The sequence below is a fragment of the Anas platyrhynchos genome, chromosome W (genome assembly GCF_047663525.1).
Source record: "Anas platyrhynchos isolate ZD024472 breed Pekin duck chromosome W, IASCAAS_PekinDuck_T2T, whole genome shotgun sequence".
NCBI classification, from domain to species: domain Eukaryota; kingdom Metazoa; phylum Chordata; class Aves; order Anseriformes; family Anatidae; genus Anas; species Anas platyrhynchos.
The window spans coordinates 10,916,832-10,939,773 of NC_092620.1; the positions used below are offsets into that span (position 1 = coordinate 10,916,832).

The 22,942-nt window shown below is 45.2% G+C and overlaps 1 long non-coding RNA gene across 1 annotated transcript; it reads left to right on the top strand.

The window, feature by feature from the left end:
- The first annotated feature begins 15,543 nt into the window (after positions 1-15,543).
- LOC140000580 (uncharacterized) lies at positions 15,544-21,335 on the top strand. The gene is made up of 2 exons (XR_011805625.1): positions 15,544-16,226; positions 20,555-21,335. It is a non-coding gene; the product is annotated as an uncharacterized lncRNA (long non-coding RNA).
- Positions 21,336-22,942: the final 1,607 nt, after the last annotated feature.

Here is a 22,942-nt window from a genome sequence, read left to right on the forward strand (position 1 = left end):
TGTTGTGTTATTGACATTATTTTCATCCACTGCACCATACTAGCTACTATGAAGAAAATTAACTCTATCTCTGATGAAACCAGGGCATTATAAATTCAGAGAATAAACATGTCAGTCCTTCAGTTTGCCTTTTTCCCACTTAGAATTTATAACCACCTGCCTATAATTTCATATTTCCATTTACTTATTTACTTACCTCTAGGACAAAAATCTACCACCAGAAGCATAGACTGAAATGAAGCCATACCCAGTCCAGTCTGTTTAGAGTTATCTGTATAGTTGCTTATAAAAATGTGGCTTTCCAATTAAAGAAAGAAATTTCTTGCTTTGATGAACCTGTCTCTTTAAATGATGTGTACATAGAAGGAAATGATTTCTAAAATTTTGTCAGTTATACAAACAGCACCAAGAGCAACGCACACCCTCCACAGTACTTAATGCACAAATAGAGACAGACAAAAAATGTTAGCATTTGTAAAATCACACAGTTCCTAGGTGTCCTGGTTTCAGTTAGAATTAATTTTCTTCCTAGTAGCTGGTGGAATGCTGTGTTTTGGCTTAGGATGAGAAGAGTGCTGATAACACCCCAATGCTTTAATTGTTGCAGAGCAGTGCTTATACTAAGCCAAGGACATCTCAGCCTTTTGCTCTGTCCTGCCAACGGGCAGGCTGGGGGTGCAGTAAGAGCTGGGAGGGGACAGACCCAGGACAGGTGACCCAAACTAGCCAAAGGGGTATTCCATACCATCTGACGTCATGCTAAACAATATATAGGGGTGGCTAGCCGGGGGGAGGGGGCCGGACTGCTCGGGGTTAGGCTGGGCATCGGTCAGCGGGTGGTGAGCAATTGCATTGTGCATCACTTGTTTGTACATACTATTACTTTCGTATTATCACCATTGTATCATTATTATTATTATTGTTATTATTATTTTGTTATTATTATTTTCTTGTCTTATTAAACTGTCTTTATCTCAACTCACGGGCTTCACTCTCCATTTCTCTCCCCCGTCCCAGAGAGGGAGGGGGGAGGGTGAGCGAACGGCTGCGTGGTGTTTAGCTGCCGGCCGGGTTAAACCACGACACTAGGTCAGACAAACTTCCCACTAACTGACTACATATGTAAACAAATAGCTAATCTGCATATATATTTGTTATATGTAGAACAAATTAGTCTCATGTACTTTTTTGCTACTTTGGTTAGTGTAGTGGTTTTACCTTGCTAGGCAGCTGAATTCCACCACAATCACTCTCTCACTCCCCCTCCTCAGAAGACGAGGGGGGAGAAGAAAGTAGGCTGGAAAGAAAAAAAAAAAAAAAGGCTTAGGGGTTGACAGAGAGAGAGAGAAAAATTACTCTCTACTTCTCATCAATGAGTGATGTTCGGGCACATCCTGGGAAGCAGGGCCTCAATAGGCATAGCAGTTGTTTGGGAGGACATATGTCTTCATAATGAGAACCCCTCCTCTCCTTCCCCTTTTTCACCTTTTATTTCTGAGTGTGACATCGTATGCTATGGAATATCCCTTTGGTTGGTTTAGGTCAGTTGCCCTGGCAATGTCCCCTCCCCACTTCTTGCCCACCCCCAGCCACCTGGCTCCCGGGGGGGATTTGGAGGGAGTCTTGATACTGTGCCAATATTGCTCAGCAATAGAGCAATCATTGGTGTAATACCAATGCTCTTCTAGCTTCAGTATCCCTCCCCGCCACTGATGGGATAGAGGAAAATACCATCTGTATTCCTACTCTACCCACTAACCACCCCAATCCCCTGAAGTCCCTTTTGATAGCCTTCAGGCTTCTCTCAGCAATTTCATCACTGCCAGCCTGAATTACCACTAAGGGGTAATAATCGGATGGGCAAACAAGGCCAGGAAGTTTTCTGGTAATGTCCCTGACTCAGGCCCCAGGGAGGCAGCAGACTTCCCTACGGGTAGGGTCAGGAAGACATTTAGGGCCCTCTGTTCCCCTCAGAAGGGAGTCGCCTACAACAATTACCCTTCTTTCCTTCTTAGTGGAGGCACTTGTGAGGCATGGAGTTGACTTCCTTGCCCTAGACAACCTTCTGGATGGACTTTCCCCCACATACTCATCAACCTGTCCCTCAAGCTCCAGGGCCTCAAACCTATTGTGTAAGGGGGAGGTGAGGTGAGGTGCTTAGGGAGGGGGCTTGCCTGTGATGCCGAGCAGGGATCTGTTTCCATTCCTCTCCACCTCTCAGGTCCCCTTCCTCTGCCTGACAGCAACAGGTGTGTTGGGTCTGTCTGGGATGTAGTCACCTTTCCCTGCAGCAGCCCACACAGTGCTGTGCTCTGCACTCGTAGCTGGAACAGCACTGATATCACTCCAGTGTCTATTGCTGCATAGTGCTGGCACAGCATCAGGACTCCTTCCAAGCCCCCAAGAGCCAGCAGGCTGGGGGTGGGCAAGTGATGGGGAGGGGACATCGCCAGGGCAGCTGATCTAAACCAATCAAAGGGATATTCCATAACACCTGATGTCACACTCAGCAATAAAAAGGGGGGCTCTCGTAGGGGAGGGGGCTGTTCCTCCTGAACAACCACTACGCGTTTTGAGGCCCTGCTTCCCAGGACGTGGCCGAACTTCGCTCGTTGATGGGAAGTAGAGAATAATTTTTTCCCCTTCTCTCTGTGCTTCCTCTCAGATTTATTGTTTCTTTTGTTTCTTTTTCTCCCCATTCCCTTTCCTTTTAATTAAACCTTTCTCATCTCAAAACTTGAGTTCTCTGTGTTATATTTTCTCCCCCTTCCTCTTTGAGGAGAGGGGGAGTGAGAGCGGTTGTGGTGGAGCTCGGCTGCCCACCTGAGTAAAACCACCACGGGGGGGACATCACTATTCAGAGTGTATCACCCCGGTGCCTTTTTCTCGGGCACGGCAGGGAGTTGCTCCACCAGTCTAACTCCTGCTCACCCTCCCTGATGGTCCATGATCACTCCACCTCCTCCTTGAGCTCTGCCACCAGGCTGATCAGATTCTCCACCTGTTCACACCTCATGCAGGCAGTATTTCTGTCACCCTCCAGTGGTAGCAACAGGCTCAGGCACTCCCTGCAGCCAGAGACCTGAACAGCCGCATCTTTGGGCAGGCACTTGGTCTGGGTTGCCACATTTTTTTTGTCAAGCACTTTCCACTTGGTGAAGACCATGGCTGTACTTGTTGTCCGGGAAGCAGCTGATAGGTGAACCAATCTCCTGAGTGGGGAGGGATACTCCAACGTGGGGTCCCTCCCACAGGATGCAGTCCTTCCCGAACTGATCCTGTGTGAGCTTCCCACAGGCAGCAGCTCTTCAAGAACTGCTCCAAATAGGGGTCTGTACCACAGGGCCCATCCCTCAGGAGCAAACTGCTCCAACCTGGGTCCCCCACAGGCAGCAGCTCCCTCCAGATCATCTGCTGCTATGTGGGCTCCTCTACAGGCTACAGGTCTTGCCCAGAGTCTGCTTTGTTGGGGGCTCTCCATAGGCCACAGCCTTCTTCAGGGCAGATCCACCTGTTCCACTGTGGGCTCCTCCACAGGCTGCAGGGGGACAGCCTGTTCCACCATGATCCTCACCACAGGCCGCAGGGGAACTTCTGCTCTGGCGCCTAGAGCACCTCCTTCCCCTCCTTCTTCACTCACCTTGGTGTTTGCAGGGCTGTTTCTCACTCATCATTCTCTCAGATGCTGTTGAGCAACAAGATTTTTTTTTTTTTTCTTAAATCTACTTTCACAGAAGCACAAGCAACATCACTTATTGGTTGGCTCTGGGAAGCAGCAGGTCAGTTTTCCAGCTCTGAAACGGGTTTATCTAAGATGGGCCAGCTTCTGGATTCTTCTCACAGAGGCCATCCCTGCAGCCCCCTGCTACCAAACCCTTGCCACATAAACCGAATACACTTGTTTCTAGCCCAACTTTACAATTCTATAAAATAATAAGCACTATTATTTTATAACCTTCTGGCTAGATACACGGAAATATAGCTGTTTCCCACAAAGATATAACACCAACATGGCATGTACAGACTTTTGCAAATAGACAGAAGTAGATCTAATTCTAGGTGGGAACCAAAACCCATATCAGAGGAATACAACTTCAAAGGTCTATCCTGTAAATAAACACAGTGCAGAAAGAAGCAGTCTCAAAACTTAATGGCTATTAAAGGAGGGCTCTAAGGGTCCAAAGTTTTTCTATTATTATTATTTTTTCCTGAATGCGAGGTTTTATGTGAAATGATATATTAACAAAAACTGTGCAGAATTGCACAGCAAGCAGACCTGAGTAGTGGTGCTAGGGAAAAGAGGGGAGCCTTAATCTCTTTCAAGTTTACATCTGGCAAGAGCAGTTGGAACAGTTTTCAGAGCTGGTGTGGAAGGCTAACTTTATAAAGTGAACGATCTCATTACTTCTCTCCCTGTTCCCTAACCAGAATAATTAATATCCAAATGTTCCCTAAGATTTATTTCCTACCCAGCTAGCTGACAGACACTGCTGAGATTTGATTTCACAGATGGCGAGAGCAGATGGCTACCTTTGCTAACAGAATACTGCATGAAGGCTTACAAACCATCCAGCTTTGTCTCAATAAGCTTCAACATATGATTTATAAAGTGAACATAATAGAAGAAATCCATGACACCTTTACTGGAAATCACATTACAACACTGCTTAAAACACTAGGAGAATTGCTGAAGCAGTCATTGCGTATTTGTGCTGATTTTCAAATCTTCTTATAAGAAAAAAGGCATTTCATGGGAAATCATTTGTCTTCTCCTGGCTATTACTTCCTCTCATTTAAATTTATTGAACTAATTAAACTTGAGAGACATCCAATATCCAGCTTTCAATATCCTAGCAAACATTAATGTGTTACAATTTATACTGATTGGATGTTTAATTGTATGGGACTTATTGCAGGGAAAAAAAAATCCCTTTGCTAAGCTTCTAAACCTGCAATTAAATGATAAAACTACTATATATATATATATTATTATTTTTAAAGAAAAAGGGTGAGGAGGGAAAGAAAGAGAAGCATTGTTCCAGGAAAAAGAAAGGTCATCAAAAGATAATACGTATGTATCCAGCACAGAAAATAAGCTGTGCTGAGATGATAAATTGCAAGTCAAACTTGTTTATGAGAAATGCCTCAAAGCAAGCAAAGCAAAACAATGAATTCATTTGCTACTTCCCATCAGCAAGCAGATGTTCAGCCATTTCCAGGAAAGCGGGGCTCATCACACATAATGGTTTCTTGGGAAGACAAATGCCACTACTCCAAACATCCCCCCCTTCCTCCTTCTTTACCTCAGCTCTTATTGCTGAGCATGATGTCATATGGTATAGAATATCCTTTCCCTCAGCCTGTAGCATTGCATGGGGTCGTTGTGCCCCAAGTGCAGGACCTGGCACTTAGCCTCGTTGAACTTCATACAGTTGGACTCCGCCCATTGATCCAGCCTATCCAGATCCCTCTGCAGAGCCTTTCTACCTTTGAGCAGATCAACACACATGCCTAACTTGGTGTCATCTGCAAACTTACTGAGGTTTCACTCGATCCCCTCATCCAGATCACTGACAAAGATATTGAAGAGAAGTGGCCCCAATACTGAGCCCTGAGGGCACCTTTAGTAACTGGCCTCAAGCTGGATTTAACATAATTCACCACAACTCTTTGGGACCATCCACCCATCCAGTTTTATACCCAGAGAAGTGGGTCCCATCCAAGCCTTGAGCAGCCAGTTTCTCTTGGAGAATGCTGTGGGAAACAGTGTCAAAAGCTTTACAAAAGTCTAAGTAGACAACATCCACAGCCTTTCCCTCATCCAACAAGTGAGTGACCTTGTCATAGAAGGAGATTAGGTTCATCAAGCAGGACCTGTGTTTGATAAACCCATACTGACTGGGTCTGATCACTTGGTTGTCCTGTAAGTGCCACATGACAGCACTTAAGATAATCTGCTCCATGAGCTTCCCTGTCACCGAAGTCAGAATGACAGGCTTGTAGTTCCCCAAGTCCTCCTTCTGGCCTTTCTTGTAGATGAGTGTCACATTTGCTAGCCTCCAGTCGTCTGGGACCTCCCCTGATAGCCAGGACTTCTGATAAATGATGGAAAGCGGCTTGGTGAGCACTTCTGCCAGCTCCTTCATTACACTTGGGTGGATCCCATTCAGCTCCATAGGCTTGTGTATGTCTAAGTGGTGTAGCAGGTCACTAACCATTTCCTCATGGATCATTAGGGCTTCATTCTCCTCCCCATTCCTATCTACCAGCTAGATAGTACTACTACTGTAGTACATGTGTACAAAACAAGTGATGCACGATGCAATTGCTCACCACCCACTGACCGATGCCCAGTCCAGCTCTGAGCAGTGGTCCCCCCACCCCGGCCAGCCACCCCATATTATTTGTTCAGCATGTTATCATATGGTATGGAATACCACTTTGGCCAGTTTGGGTCAGCTGTCCTGGTTCTGTCCCCTCTCAGCTCCTGCTGCACGCCCAGCCTGCCCACTGGCAGGACAGAGCGAGAAACTGAAAAGTCCTTGGCTTAGTGTAAGCACTGCTTCACAACAACTAAAACATCGGTGTGTTATCAGCATCATTCTCATCCTAAATCCAAAACACAGCAACATACCAGCTACCGGGAAGAAGATTAACTATCCTAGCTGAAACCAGGACAATATCCACACCTTATTCCATACCATTTATGTCATGCTTGAGTCCCACACTTTCCAATACATTCCAATTAATTGCCATTTTTCATTTATGTATATAAAATAACCACTGAGTTTGATTAGTCTGTAACTGACTTTGGGCTGCATCTGTCACAATCTGGCCACTTGCCGAGGCAATTGACTCCGGGGCAGAGGTGTGCTGTAGCAGAGCTGAGGATTGAGGCATGCAAGGGGCTTTTCTGCACTGAGGCAACTCGAGGCAGCTATGGGAGCCGGCAGCCCTCACAAGAGCAGCTTGTGAGGCTTGGGTGAGTCCAGGAGCAGCAACGTGTCCCCACCCCCGTACAAAGGCAGTCCTTGGGGCTGGCAGGACCCAGTGAGCCCCACACTTGCCAAAAAAAAGAGGTGGGGACCCAAACTGAGCTACCGAAAAAGCACACAGCTGTCAAGATGTCAGGCTGCAGGGAGTGCCAAAGCTTCACACCACCTTTTTTCTCCCAAGCATCAAGTGATTAAAATAGGTAAAATGGCCTCAAGTTGAGCCAGGGGAGGTTTAGGTATTAGGAGTCGATCAGCTCTGGGGCAGACATGTTCTGCAACAGAGTGAGGACCACGGCTTGCAGAGGTTTCTCTTCATCAAGGCCCATTTGAGGCAGTTGAGGGAGCCACCAGGACCCAGCAGCCTTTACAAGGGAGTCTGATGAGGTGTGGGTGTAGCCAGAAATGGCAACGGTTGGACATTTAAATCAGGCATCACTGCCATTTTACAGTCACTCACCAAGGCGATTGATTGTCTCTGGGGCAGACGCGTTCTGCAGCAGAGCAAGGGATCGCAGCATGCAGGGGTTTCTCTTCATCGAGGCACACTTCAAGGTAGCCGAGGGAGCCGCCAAGAGCCAGCAGCTGTCCCAAGGGTGGTTGGCAAGGCATGGGTGGAGCCAGAAGAGCCCCCCCTCTTCTGTCATACAAAGGCAGCCCCTAGGGAGCACAAGCAACCAGGAGCACTGCGAACCGAGTGTGGCTCTTCAGTTTGCGCGGGCAGGGTGCAGCAGCAAGCTCCAGTGAGAGACCAGTCATGGCAAACAGGCTGAAGAAGGCTACAACCACACTTACCAAAAAGGAGGTAGGGACCCAAACTGAGCTTCCGAAAAAGCATGCAGCCATCCAGATGCCAGGCTGCAGGGAGTGCCAAAGCTTCACACCACTTTTGGGCAGCTGCAGAGATAGCAACTGCATGAGATGTGAGTAGGTGGAAGACCTGCTCAGCATGGTAGCTGAGCTACGAGAAGAGGTAGAAAAACTGGGGGGCATCTGGGTTTCAGAGAGGGAGACAGACTGATGGTGCCAAGCTTTGACCTCTGTTAAACAAGAACAGCACCAGGAATTCCCCAACAAGAAGGGAATGCCGTATCCATCCCCCAGCAGACACAAGGCATAAGCTGTAAGGTTGTGTATGAAAGGAGTCCAGTCCAGGCTTGAGGTGGCAGGACAAATCCGCCTTCACCCATCTCACCCTATCAGGTAGCCCTGAGCAACAGGTATGAGGCCCTGGAGGCTGAAAGGCAATCGATGGATGGAGAAGGCAATGATCCCTTTCCACCAAAGCTATTGCCAGGGTTGGAAAGGCCAACCCCCTGTATCATGACCACCGGAAGGAGGAAAAAAAGGTGGGTTTTAGTTGTGGGTGATTCCACAACAAGAGGAACGGAGGGTCCAATATGTAGAAAGTATCCTCCTCTAAGGGAAGTCTGCTGCCTTCCTGGGGCCTGGGTTTAGGACCTCACCAGGAGACTTCCCAGCTTGATTCAACCCTTCAGACTACTACCCATTACTGGTCCTACATCTGGGGGGAGAAGAAGTAGCAATGTGTAGCCTGAGAGCAATCAAAAGGGACTTCAAGGAATTGGGATGAATGATCAGGAACTCAGGTGCGCAAGTCATCTTTTCCATTCTCCCCAATACTGACAGCAATAGGAACAGAAGGATAGCATCCATTAACACGTGGCTTCAGGGCTGGTGTCATTGCCAAAATTTCGGGTTCTTTGGTAAAAAGAAGCCTCACATGGCACCGGATGTGGTGGTTTTACCGTGATAGGCAGCTAAACACCACAACCGCTCTCTCACTCCCCCTCCTTAGATGAGGAGGGGGAGAAGTAAAGTAAAGAAGAACTCATGGGTTGAGATAAGGATAATTTAATTAAAGGGAAATAACAATAATAATAATAATTAAGGAAAGATTATTATGAACTAAACAATTTAACTAAAGGAAAAAAAAGGGGAAAGGGGAAAAGGGAGGAAAACAAACAAAGAAAACAAATTAACACTATGTGGAAGTGCAGAGGAAAGAAATTACTCTCTACTTCCCACAAATGAGTGACGCTTGACCACATCCTTGAAGCAGGGCCTCAATGCACTTAGCCGGTGTTCGGGAGGAGGACCAACGTTTTCACGAGAGCCCACCCCTCCCCTCTTCTTCCTGTTTCCACCTTTTATTGCTGAGTGTGACATCACATGGTATGGAATATCCCTTTGGTTGGTTTAGGTCAGCTGCCCTGGTGATGTTTCTCTTCTCACGTTTTTGCCCACCCCCTAGGAGGGTTAGAGAGAGTCCTGAAACTGTGCCACTGCTGCTCAGCAGTAGACACAACACTGGTGTGATAACACTGCTGTTCCAACTACAAGTGCAGAGTACAGCACTGTATGGGCTGCTGCAGGGAAAGTTAACATTCCAGCCGGACCCGGTACACCAGGCTTGCTGGAATCATATGGGATTCATCTTTCCCAAAGAGGGAAGAGGGTCCTTGGTCATGACCTGGGATGGGGGAGGGGGATATTATCAGGGATTCTGGTGATAAGGTATGGGATGGCATGCCATCCTACTCATGCCAGCTGAACACCACAGCTGGCAAAGGATGCCCAGAGACTAGAGAGGAAACAGAGCTTAACAGGAGAGCTACCGTAGACACACATGGATGAGTTACGGTTGCCCCATCTAGAAAGGCAGATGCATTGGGAGACCAACTCTAATGCCTCTATGTAAATGCATGCAGCATGGGGAATAAACAAGTGGAACTGGAGCTTTATGTGCGGTTGCAGGGCTATGATCTCATCACAGTTATTGAGACATGGTGGGACAGCTCTCATGACTGGAATGTGGCCATGGACGGCTTTGTGCTTTTTAGGAAGGACAGGCCAGAAAGATGAGGTAGTGGAGTTGCTCTTTCTATAAGTGAGCAACTGGAATGTATGGAGCTCTGCCTGGGGGGGATGAAATGCAAATCGAGAGCCCAGGGGTGAGGATTAAAGGACAGGCCAACAGGGGTGACATTGTGGAGGTTGTTTACTACAAGCCACCGGATCAGGAAGAGGAAGTGGATGAGGCCTTCTACAGGCAGCTGCAAGTTGCCTCACGTTTGCAGGCCCTGGTTCTTATGGTGGGCCTTAACCACCCTATCCATAGAAAGAGATGAGGTTGGACAAGCACGACCTGCCTTTCGTGAACCCGTACTAGCTGGGCCTGAACCCTTGGATGCCATGCAAGTGCCGTGTGATCTCACCCAAGATAATTTGCTTCATAAGTTTCCCAGGAACTGAGGTCAGGCTGACAGGCCTGTCGTTCCCTGGATTCTCCTTATGGCCCTTCTTGTAGATGGGAGTCACATTGGCAAGCCTCCAATCCTCTGGGACCTCTCCAGATAACCAGAAATGTTGTCACCGGGAGTGACTCCCAAGGGACCCCTGCAACAAGTGACCTGAATAGGTCAAAGTCCACCCTCTGGAAGTTCAAGACAGCAGTTTTCCTAGTTACCCTTCTGACATCACCAAGGATAGAAAACTCTACAATTTCATGGTCACTTTGCCCAAGACAGTCCCCAACTTTCACATCTCCCACTAGTCCTTCTCTGTTAGTGAAGAGCAGTTCTAGCGGGGCACCTCCCCTGGTAGGCTCTTGAACCAGCTGTGTCAGGAAGCTATCTTCCACACACTCCAGGAACCTCCTAGACTGCTTCCTTTGTGCAGTATTATACTTCCAGCATATATCAGGGAAGCTGAAGACTCCCATAAGAATGAGTGCTGGTGATCGTGCAACTTTTGCAAGCTGCTCATAGAATGCCTCATCCATCTCTTCATCCTGATTAGGCGGTGAATAACAGACCCCCACCAAGATGTCACCCCTACAGGCCTTCCCCTTGATCCTTATCCATAGACACTCAACTTCAACATCATTCCCAACCCGAAGCTCTTCAACATCAAAACACTCTTTAATATAAAGAGCTACACCACCACCCTTCCTATCTTGTCTATCCCTTCTAAAAGAACTTGTAGTCATCCATCGCAGTACTCCTGTTGTAAGACTGATCCCACTATGTTTCAGTTATAGCAACTAAGTCGTAGTTAGCCTGTCTCACAATTGCTTCTAGCTCCTCTTTTTTGTTGCCCGTGCTGTGTGCATCGGTGTAGATGCACTTCAGATGAAACATCTGCCTCATCCCCAGCTTCAGCATTGTTCCCCTAGGCATTTCTCTGGTGAGCCCTGTTTTACCCCCTTCCCCCGTCATAGCTAGTTTAAAGTTCTTCCTGCAGATGAAATAAAGCTGGTCTCCTCCTATACTGTGGCAAAACTTGTGTTCACAGTAGCGGATGGCTTGCACAGCACCTTGTCCAGACTGCTTGTGCAAGTGGGTAATTCAGTAAAGATTGCTGTTACTTTGCCTTTCACTACTATAACTTTGCTGCATAGGAAGCTACAGACATAGGGATGCAATGCTGAGTTGGAGAATTTAAATGTTCAAAGGACATGAAATTAAATTTGGTTTCTTGTGAAAGCTCTGTAGACTAAATATACATTTTGCTTCAAAAAAAAAATAAAAATCCTTTCCTTTGGCATGTATGGTGTAGAGCCAAAATAGACTACAAGTTTATACAACCTGACTTGACCAACTGTAGCACTGGTGGCAGAGGTAACTGTTGGTTCATATACCAAAAAATATGCAGCCTACTGAGTGCTTTGCAGAAAGAAAGTGCGTTTGTGCATGCAGGAAGATCAAAAAGCTAATGCAGCTTGTTTCTAGCATTACCAGCCAAGCTCTCCAAAATGGTCTCGGGAGCTAAAGAAAATAAAGTCTACCAAGGCACAGGCACTCCCTCCCCTTGACCAGGTAGCATCTGTCAGGTTGGAAGAGTTCCTGCTTCTGGTTTGTGTGAACAATTTCATCTGTAGACTTATGACACTGATTTGAATTAAAATATATAAAGAAATACATACTTATTTGTGCGTGCTTGCCACCCATAGGGCCAACTGCATCCTGGGCTGCATCCAAAGACGATCAGAGGGCTGGAGCACCTCTCCTATGAAGAAAGGCTGAGAGAGCTGGGAATGTTCAGCCTGGAGAAGAGAAGGTTCCAGAGTGACAGCTTTTCAACTCCAAAGTTGCAGCTTTTCAATACTTAAAGGGGGCTTATAAAAAAGATGGAGAACAATTTTTTACTCAGGCAGACAATGACGAGACAAGGGGGAATGGTTTTAAACTAAAAGAGGGGAGATTTAGATTAGACAATAGGAGGAAATTTTTCACTCAGAGGATGGTGAGGCACTTGAACAGGTTGCCCAGAGAGGTTGCATATGCCCCATCCCTAGAGGTGTTTAATACCAGGTTGGATGAGGCCCTGGGCCACCCCCATGAAAGGGAGGCTGGAACTAAATGATCTTTGAGGTCCTTTCCAACCCAAGCCATTCGATGATTCTATAATTCTATGATTTGCAAATTTAAATTGTAGTGCTGTAGGTGCATTTGTAATAAATGCACTTATTGCTCATTTGGTTTATTTCATCTGTACGCATTACAGTCATACAATTGAAACATTATGTATATTTTCAGATACAATCATAAAATATATTCAGTGCTTTATTTTAATGCATGTATCTAAATTCACATATATAATATTTAATTCTTGTTATCTCATTTATCTCATATCTCATTATAAATAATTATGCCATATTCATTCTTTTGATGGAATTGTCTTAGATTCACCCCGAAGACCTTTGAGTAGCATCATTTTGATAAATGAAATATCTTCGATAGCAATAAACTAGCTAAAAACTCACTTGTCAATTTCTTCTCAGATAAACAAAAAACCCCAAGCTAATTTCTAAGTCAGTCCTATATTTGGCTGAATACAAGACTAGAGAAGTTCGTTGTAGAGGGCAGTCTTCAATTTTTAATGGGAAGTCAGAAGCACATAAAAATAACTTTATGAATGGATTTCTTATTTAACTCTAGTTTTTCCTAATAGAGCTATATATTATGGTGTAGATTTCTTCTCTATAAAGCTGAACAGAAAAGCAGATTCTTTTTTCAGGTCTGTCAGTCACAACAGATTTATTCAAAATTATTTGCCACAAGGATTCCCCAAAATGTATTAGATACAATAGAAATAATGTATCATTTTCAAAGAGCACAGATTTCTGATAGGTGTTCCCAGCATTATGGTACTACAGAGTTGAAATAATAAAGACAATCCTTTCCCCTCCAAAGTTACGAAATTATAAAACAACCTTTTTTTTCTTTTCTAAGAGTATGAAACCATGCCTAATGATCTTGGAGACACCACAAATAATAGTAATCAAATCACTTCTGCGGATGTTTCCAACAAAGAGAATGAAGTTAGCATCACTGTAAGTATATACATTGTTTCCAGTATACTCTTTTTGACTATACGACTAATGAGATTGTGAAGATTGTAATGAGACCCTAAGCTACCAGAACACCAGATATATTACTGTGAGGTGATCAAAATCAATAAAAAAAAGGGGGGAAAAATCAGTGCACACCCCTTCTTCCCTCACCCAATTTTTTGAAAGAGTGGATCACTTTTCATTCCAAGTAAAATTGCTAATTTGTTTCATGCTTTTCTGAACAATTAATTTCTTAGCTCAAGACTTTGCTTCTAATTTTAGCCAAGGAGAGCAACTCTTTATTTACAAAATAACATTCAAGGTAACTTGAAGACTATTGCTTGAATACCAATTCCAAAGTCAGATGCTCCTTATAAAGAGGACACGCTGTAATGAACTTTGAAATTCTTATTGTATGTTTTAATGTGTGATTTAATGTAGTTTTTTGATACAATAATTTGTAGTGGATCTTAGTACAGGCAGCTGAACTGCTGGATTGACTCCTTTGCTGCTTCACCTATCATGATGTTGGAAACTGAATGTTAGATTAATATTAAATGTCATGACTTGTTGGAAACTGGTAGCAGGCAGCAGATATGCTTAGTAGTGCTGCCTCCCTGCTGAAGGCATTGATGACTGCAATGTGGCAGGCAATGGAGAGTGTATGCATTTGTGGTAGACTGTGAGTTGGGAAAGAATGGAAAAGGAGGCTATGAAGGCTAGGTATTGTTTCAGTACAGCTGGAAGCAATGGGGGAGAATCTGTTTTGTGCAGGTGGGAGAAAGCCTACCTGGTGGCTCTCTTAGCACTGATGGTTGGGGAGTGAAAAGTTATAAGAATAAGGGCAGTGAAAAGGATTCCTAAAATTTCAATTTTGTTCTGTTTCCATCTGTTAAGTTCAATGGGAGCATAACTCCTACAGCCTCTAGTACCTCACATTGACAGTAGTTGTTTCATGGAGATATACTGTGCTGAAGTTGTTGGACAACTGTCCATCAGGTTCCTGGAATGTATTGAGGACTGCTTCCTGCTACAGATGTTGGACATGTTGACTAGGAACAGTACATTGCTATATTTATTGCTCACAAACCACAAAGACTTACTTGACAACATAACTATCAGTGGTAGCCTTGGATACAGTGATCATAACATTGTGAAGTTTAAGGTCTGGCTGAGCATACTGAAGACCAGTAAACACAAAAACCCTGGATTTTAGAAGAATCAACTTCAATATGCTCAGAACCCAGCTGCAAGGGTTTTCATGGGAAGCATCCATGGAGGGCAAAGGAGCTTGTGAGTGCTGGGAGATATTCAAGAACAACCTCCTGGAAGAACAAGAGCAGTCCATCCCCTGCAGAGGCAAAGGAAGAAGGCAGAGATCACAAGACAACACTGTCTTAACAATGAGCTTTTGGGTGTGCTTAAAAGAAATAAAATAAAATTTAAAAAAAAAATGAAAAAAAAAAGAGAAAAAAGAGAAAGAAAAAAAAAAAGAGAGAAAAAAAAGAAGCATATTGGCTATGGAAAGGTGGTCAAATACCCAACGAGTACTAAAAGAACCTTGCTAGGGTATGCAGAGATGCAGTCAGGAAGGCTAAGGTTCAGCTAGAACTGAAATTAGCCATGAAAACCAAAAAGGGTTCTTCAGATACATGAGCAGTAAGCAGAAGCACAGGGAAGACATATTCCCATTGCTGAACAGGGCAAGGAAACTAGTTACTAATAATGCTGACAAGAAGTAGAGGTTCTCAATACCTTCTTTGCCTCTGCCTTTACCAGCGTAACTGGACCCCAGATCATAGGATCAAGTAGCTACAACAATGCATGTGTTTACCCACAAGGAGTGGAGGAAGGGCTGGTCTGTGGCCTCTTGCAAGGGCTCAATCTACACAAATCTATGGGCCTAGATGGAATCCACCCCAGGATGTAAAGAGAACTGACTGACATTGTTGCAAGACCACTGTCTATAATCTTTGAAAAGTTGTGGAGATCAGGGGATATTGCTGATGACTGGAAGAGGCCAAACATCATACCCATCTACAAGAAGGGCCCGAAAGAGGACCCAGGAAACTACAGACCCGTTAGTCTTCCTTGAATCCCTGGGAAAGTAATGGATTGAGTCCTCCTAGAAACTATTACAAACCAAATGAAGCAGGTGATTAGGAAAAGCTAACACGGATGTGGAGGAATCGTTAAGTGAGGCAGGACATGTGGATGTTGAGCAGTTGGGAGACAATGGGCTGGTGAAGCACCGTACTCAACTCACATGAGCCTTGGCACGTATGCAGCTGGCTGAGAGCCAATCAGGCTCAAGGACACGATGCCCTTGGGCCATCGGGAAAGTCCCTAAGGCGGGACAGGTAGCCAAAAGAAGGAGGACCAGACTGAAAAGCCCGGGAAGTGTTAACCAATCCTGAGCTTAGTTTCTGCAATATGTATGAGTTGATTATGTTCAAACTAGATAAAAGACGACTGAGCTATCCATTAAAGTTGAAGTTCACTGTTCACTCATATTGAGCGTCTGGGTCTTCCTTCCGTCGGCAACAAATTGGCGCCCGAACAGGGACCGGTCTGAACGGGATTTGGACACTGCTGGCAGTGATCCAGGGCCACGGTTGGACGGAATAAAGGAGAAGCCGGTCCTGCAACGCAGCCCAGGAGGTGAAAAGGACAAGAATCCCTGCACCCGCGCCGGGAAGGTGAAAAGGACGTGGAGTCCCCCGCACCCGGGAGTGGATCCCGCCGGTCGCGCGTCGCCGAGATCTGCAGCTCGGAAGGTGGAAGGGAGTCCCCGCACCCGGGATGAGCCTATTTAGGGTCCCGCCGGAAAAGCGCCGCCGAGGTCTTTGCAAAGGCTGCAATCGACGTATATAAAGGTATGAAAAGATAAGCGGCGTATTATTTGCTCAAATGCTTTTTAGAAAAGCGGAGCATTTTAGATATAGATTGTAGAAAAAGATTTGCCAGGGTTATTAGTATACGGGCTAGCTAAGGGTTGTTTTACAAATCCTGATACAGTTTTTTGAACAAACAGAGTGGCGTAAATTTGGAAAGAAATTGTTTGATGATGTTAGGAACGATGTTAAGTTTACTGGGAGATTTGATGAGGCCATGGAGAGCAGTGGCTAATGCATTAGCCACACATAAAGATGAACAAAGAGTTGCCGCTGCTGCAACAGAGTGGTTAGGACCACCAAGAAGGGTTAATAATGTTAATCCACAGCAAATAAATATGGAAGGAATAGATTGCCCGTTGCCACCTTCCGTTAGAACTTTTACTATTACACAGGGGGCCTCGGGAATTTCGGGGGTGCCTGTGACAATGTCCTCTGTAGCAGAGGAGGAGCTCTCACTACCAACAGCTCCAACTGCTCCAATAGAAAGTGAGAAAGGAGCAAGTGAAAGGACCAGTGCTAACTCATTTCTATCAAATATAAATCCCTTCACAACGGGGGCGCAGGGAAGAGAAGGTCTGCAGCCATCGAAGGCCTTTGCTGTTACGCCCCCTGTTGACCTGAACGTGCCTTTTGACCCAGGCCCTATTGGCCTTGGAAAGGAGCGATGAAGGCAAATAGCAAATGAGGCACTGCGTGAAGGGAATTATGAAACGGCAGCACAGTTAACACAAGCTTTTCCGGTAGTATACTCGCCACCAGATGCACAGGGGAATGTGACCATTAATATGACAAATTTATACTGGAAACTACTAACTCAATTACGATCTACAGTAAATGATTCTGGTTTAAAGGGGGAACCTACTCGGCAAATGTTAGATTATATTTGGGGAACTAATATATTGCTCCCCGGGGACATACGTGGTATAATGAAGCTGATCCTAACACAACATCAACAGCTTCTTTTTAATGCGCATCGGCAAAGTGTTTGTCAAGAGGCAGTAGCTGTGATAAGGGCACCTGGAGATCCGTTGTATGGTGTCACGTTGGAGGAACTGATGGGACTCGGACCATATTATAGATTAGAGACACAAGCGTTGCTGGGTCCAGACAAACCTAAAGAATCAATGAGATTGGCTCGAAGAGCCTTGGACCAAATTAGAGAGCCAGGGGGGATACCATCCTATATGGGCATCAAGCAAGGAAGGGAGGAACCATTTGGGTTGTTTATTGATCGAGTAGCAAACGCAATACAAGCGGCTGGGGTACCTGATTATCTAAAGGGCACTATTCTAAAGCAGTGTGCAATTCAAAACTGCAACCCTTCAACTCGTAGTATATTAGCTACGTTACCGGGAACTTGGACAATTGAGGAGGGTTTAGAAAGGATGGCTCAGGTACCCGTGGGTCCGCAGGCTATGTTGGTAGATGTAATAAAACAACTAGGGAATAGCATGAAAGAACAGGCACAGGTATTCAGAGAGACTGCACAGCAATCGCAGAATCAAGTACTCGCTGCCCTTGATCCTTTGCAAATGCCCGGAGGCCGTCCTACTGGCCGAGGGTCTTCACTGCAACCGCGTTGTTTTCGCTGTGGGATCACCGGACATAGGAAACGAGAGTGCAAAACGAGATCAGTGTGGTGTCATCTGTTGGTATGGTGCAGCGGGAAGGACCGCCCCGCGACGACACAAAAAGCAGCATTTACCACAGCGGCCGGAACGACACCGTTTACCTCCGACCAGCCACCAGAGGGAGTCTCGGCTTGGATTTGGCAACAGCAGTAGATGTAACGCTATTGGACTCTAAACCCACCAGGGTAGGAACAGGAGTTATGGGACCAGTTGTTGTCAATGGTGATCCTGTGGGAGCTTTATTGATCGGAAGATCGTCTGCTGCCTTGAATGGATTGCAGGTATTGGTTGGACTTGTAGATGGAGACTATTGTGGGGAAATACAGATTATGGTTTCTGCAATGTTTCCTCCAATGCATGTGCCGCGGAATACAAAGATAGATCATTAATTCCGTTGCCACACCTTGCGGCATCTCTACCACCAATGGTCAATAAGGACCGAGGACTCGGAGCATTTGGCTCCACAGGAAAAATAGCGTTATTAACGCTTGGCATGCAGCAGAGACCACGACAAAAAATCACAGTATGTTTAAAGGCAATAAATCGTGAAGGTCCAGATCAAAGATTTGAATGGACTGTATTACCCCAGGGAATGCGTAATTCACCTATGTTATGTCAGCTTTATGTTGACGCAGCTCTGCAACCGATTCGACGAAAATGGCCAGAGACAATAATCTATCATTACATGGATGATATTTTGTTAGCCCAGAAGGAACCGTTTTCTCTACAACAGAAAAATGACTTAACACTGACCTTAAAACAAATGGGACTCGTACTTGCACCGGAAAAGGTTCAGGAGACAAGTCCCTGGAAGTTTTTGGGTTGGAAAATTACAGATTCCACCATTCAGCCTCAAAAACTTACAATCCAATCGGATATCAAAACTCTTAATGATGCTCAAAAACTGCTGGGAGATTTACAATGGATCAGGCCAGTAGTCGGGATTCTGAATGAACTGTTAAATCCCCTTCGGCCGTTATTAAAAGGAACTGATCCTGCTTCAAAAGTGACACTATCAGAAAAACAACAAGAAATACTACAACAAATCGCGTCTTTGATCACAACGAGTGTCACGCATCGACGTATATCTGACAAGCCACTCGATCTTACCGTTCTATGTGGCTCAAAATGCCTGATGGGTGCCATAACACAGCAAAAAATAAAAACGGGGGAGAAGGGAGGAGAAACTGTGGTATTAGAATGGATAGCTCCTCCGTTACAACCTCGACGAACAATTCAAGAAAAAATTGCAACATTAGCAGAATTAGTAAAGAAGGGGAGGAATCGAATATTGCAAGTGGATGGGGTTCCTCCAAATATTATCTGGTTACCCATGAAGCCAGGCGATTTGGAATGGTATATACAAAACTCTGAAGAGTTACAAGCTGCACTACTACAGGATGGCGCTACTATAGTAGCAAAAACGTTACAATCAACTGCTCTGACATGGATGGAAAACCAGAGATGGATAACTAAGCCAAAACGATCGTCTATCCCACTTAAGAATGCAGTGACAGTTTTCACTGACGCAGGAAAACGTTCTGGAACTGCTGCAGTGACTTGGAAGGATGAGCATGGTTGGAAACATCAAATTTTACAAGCCCAAGATAAAGACTCATTACAGACACTAGAACTTCTTGCAGTAGTATGGGCATTTATAAAATGGAGAGATGTTCCGTTAAATGTGGTATCCGATTCCTTATATGTAGTAGGCATAGCAAATCGTATAGAAGACTCAGCCTTAAGAGACTTAAAAAATGAACAGCTGTCAGAATTAATAATCAGTCTACAGATCGCCATAGCTCAAAGAAGTGAACCGCACGCAGTAATACACATAAGGAGTCATCAGTGGGAAGAAGGCCTGGGAGAAGGCAACGCTTGAGCGGACCGACTAGTCGCCGCAACAGCTACTGAAGCACCACTGTCACCCTTTTGCAGAGCTCGGGAGGCTCATGCTATTTTTCACCAGAACGCTAAAGGACTTGCGCGGGCTTACAAACTGTCTAGAGCTGATGCGCAGGCGATAGTAAAAGCTTGCCCAACGTGTAGTCAATTCGGGTGTGGGAATCGGAATCGGAACAAACCCGAGAGGGATTAAAACCAACGAAGTGTGGCAAATGGACGTCACTCATGGCACAGCATTTGGCAGATTGAGATATCTGCATGTAACGATAGACACTTACAGTCACATGATTTGGGCTACACCGCAGCTTGGGGAAAAAGTTCGGGATGTACGACGTCATCTTGCCAGTTGTTTTGCAGTAATGGGAGTACCACAAACCATAAAGACAGATAATGGTCCAGCCTATGTTAGTGGGCCACTTAAGCGATTTATGGAACTGTGGGACATTAAGCATATAACTGGTATTCCACATTCACCAACTGGTCAAGCTATAGTAGAAAGAGCTAATGGAACAGTTAAGCAGTATTTGGAAAAGTTTAAAGACATTACAGATATTAGAGAGAGGGTGGATAAAACCTTATTTGTTCTCAATCATTTGTGTGTATTTGGAGATGATGAGGAACCACCCGCGACACGTCATTACATTAAGTCTGAAAACGATAATAAATGTATTATGAAAGTACTGTACCGAGATATGAAAACGGGACAATGGCTGGGGCCTGCTGATGTGATTTATATGGGGCGAGGTTATGTGTGTATCTCTTCCCCTACAGGGCCAACCTGGGTTCCTAGTCGATGTGTTAAACCAGCCATTGAAGAAAAGTCATCAAGTACGAATAACAGCAACCATGGCTGATCTAACGGCACAAGGGATTTTGGTTGCATTATCTTTGACAATGACGGTTGGACGTAATAGTGCCATCCTAAGCAAAATCGATCCTCAAACCAATATGTGAGTCACTTGGGCAAATCAAACCGGACAAAGTTCATTTTGCCTATTCCTCGCTTCTGCGTCTGATCCTTTCGTTGATGAGTTGATTATGTTTGAAATGGTTAAGGGATCATACGCAAAAAATTGTAGTACAAGATAGTTGGTTTGAAGGTTGGTTTAAATCTGTTTTTGGGAACATGGGTGGATGGTTTTTTCTTCGTCAAAGAGGAACTTCGTTTTCTACTTATAGTTATATTGATTATAGTTGCTGCAAAATAAAAACGGGGGAATTGTGGAGGAATCGTTAAGTGAGGCAGGACATGTGGATGTTGAGCAGTTGGGAGACAATGGGCTGGTGAAGCACCGTACTCAACTCACATGAGCCTTGGCACGTATGCAGCTGGCTGAGAGCCAATCAGGCTCAAGGACACGATGCCCTTGGGCCATCGGGAAAGTCCCTAAGGCGGGACAGGTAGCCAAAAGAAGGAGGACCAGACTGAAAAGCCCGGGAAGTGTTAACCAATCCTGAGCTTAGTTTCTGCAATATGTATGAGTTGATTATGTTCAAACTAGATAAAAGACGACTGAGCTATCCATTAAAGTTGAAGTTCACTGTTCACTCATATTGAGCGTCTGGGTCTTCCTTCCATCGGCGACACACGGATTTACCAAAGGCAAATCATGCCTGACTGACAAGAGCACCTTCTACAACAAAATAACATCTGTCAACACAGGGAGAGCAGTAGATATCGTTTTCCTGGACTTCAGCAAAACATTTGATACTTCCTCACAGCCTTCTCCTAGACAAACTGGCAAATAGAGATTGGGTGGGTGGTCTGCAAGGTGGGTAGGAAATTGGCTACCAAGCCGCACTCAGAGGGTGGTGATCAATGGTTTTTACTCAGGCTGACAGCCTGTCACAAGTAGGGTCCCCCAGGGATCAATACTGGGCCCCATGCTGTTCAACATCTTCATTAATGATATGGATAATGGGATTGAAAGCACCCACACCAAGTTTTCTGATAACACAACTGGGTGTTGAGGTGGATACATCAGAAGGGAGAGCCTCAGTAATACATAGAGACCTGGACAGGCTGGAAGAATGGGCAAGCAAGAATTATATGAAGGTTAACAAAGACAAATTCAAGGTCCTGCACCTGGGATGACATAACCAAAGAGCCCAGTACAGGCTAGGATCTGTGTGGTTGGGGAGAAGCTTTGCTGAAAGGGACCTGGGGGTCCTGTCATACAACAATCTGAACACAAGTCAGCAGTGCATTGTTGCAGCAACAAAGGCAAATTGGATCCTGGGCTGCATATGCAGGGGCATTACTAGCAAAGATAGAGATGTGATTGATCTCACTCTACTCAGCACTTGTCAGGTTGCATCTGGAGTACTGTGTTCAGTTCTGGTCCTCACAATTCAAAAAAGTTGTGAACAGACTGGATAGGGGACAGAGGAAAGCCATGAAAATGATCAAAGGGCTGGAGAACCTGCCCTATGAGGAAAGACTGAAAGAGTTAGGTCTTTTCACCCTGGAAAAGAGAAGGTTCAGGGGGAACCTCATCACAGTATTCCAGTACTTAAAGAGCTGCTACAAAGAGAATGGAGGCTCTCTTCACAAGGAGCCACATGGAGAGAACAATGGACAATGGGTACAAGCTGCATGGGGAATGGTTTTCTCTTGATATAAGAAAGAAATGTTTTCCAGTGAGAACAATCAGTTACTGGAACAGCCTCCCCAGGTTGACTGGACAGGGGCATCTAGGAGCCCTTTTCCCATGGAAGTTCGGACATGATGATCTTTCAGGGTCCCTTCCAACCTGGGCTTCTCTATGATCCTATCATTCTATGAAATGAATCTCTACCTAAATGATTAAATTTGAATGTCCACTGAATATCTCTGAAGATGATACATGAGAACAAAACAGATCTGTGTCCTCTTTTTTAGGTGTTGTCCTGGTTTCAGTTAGGACAGAGTTAATTTTCTTCCTAGTAGCTGGTAGAATGCTATGTTTTGGCTTAGGATGAGAAGAGTGCTGATAACACCCCTATGTTTTAATTGTTGCAGAGCAGTGCTTATACCAAGCCAAGGACGTCTCAGCTTCTTGCTCTGTCCTGCCAATGGGCAGGCTGGGGGTGCAGCAAGAGCTGGAAGGGGACAAACCCAGGACAGGTGACCCAAACTAGCCAAAGGGGTATTCCATACCATCTGACGTCATGGTAAAC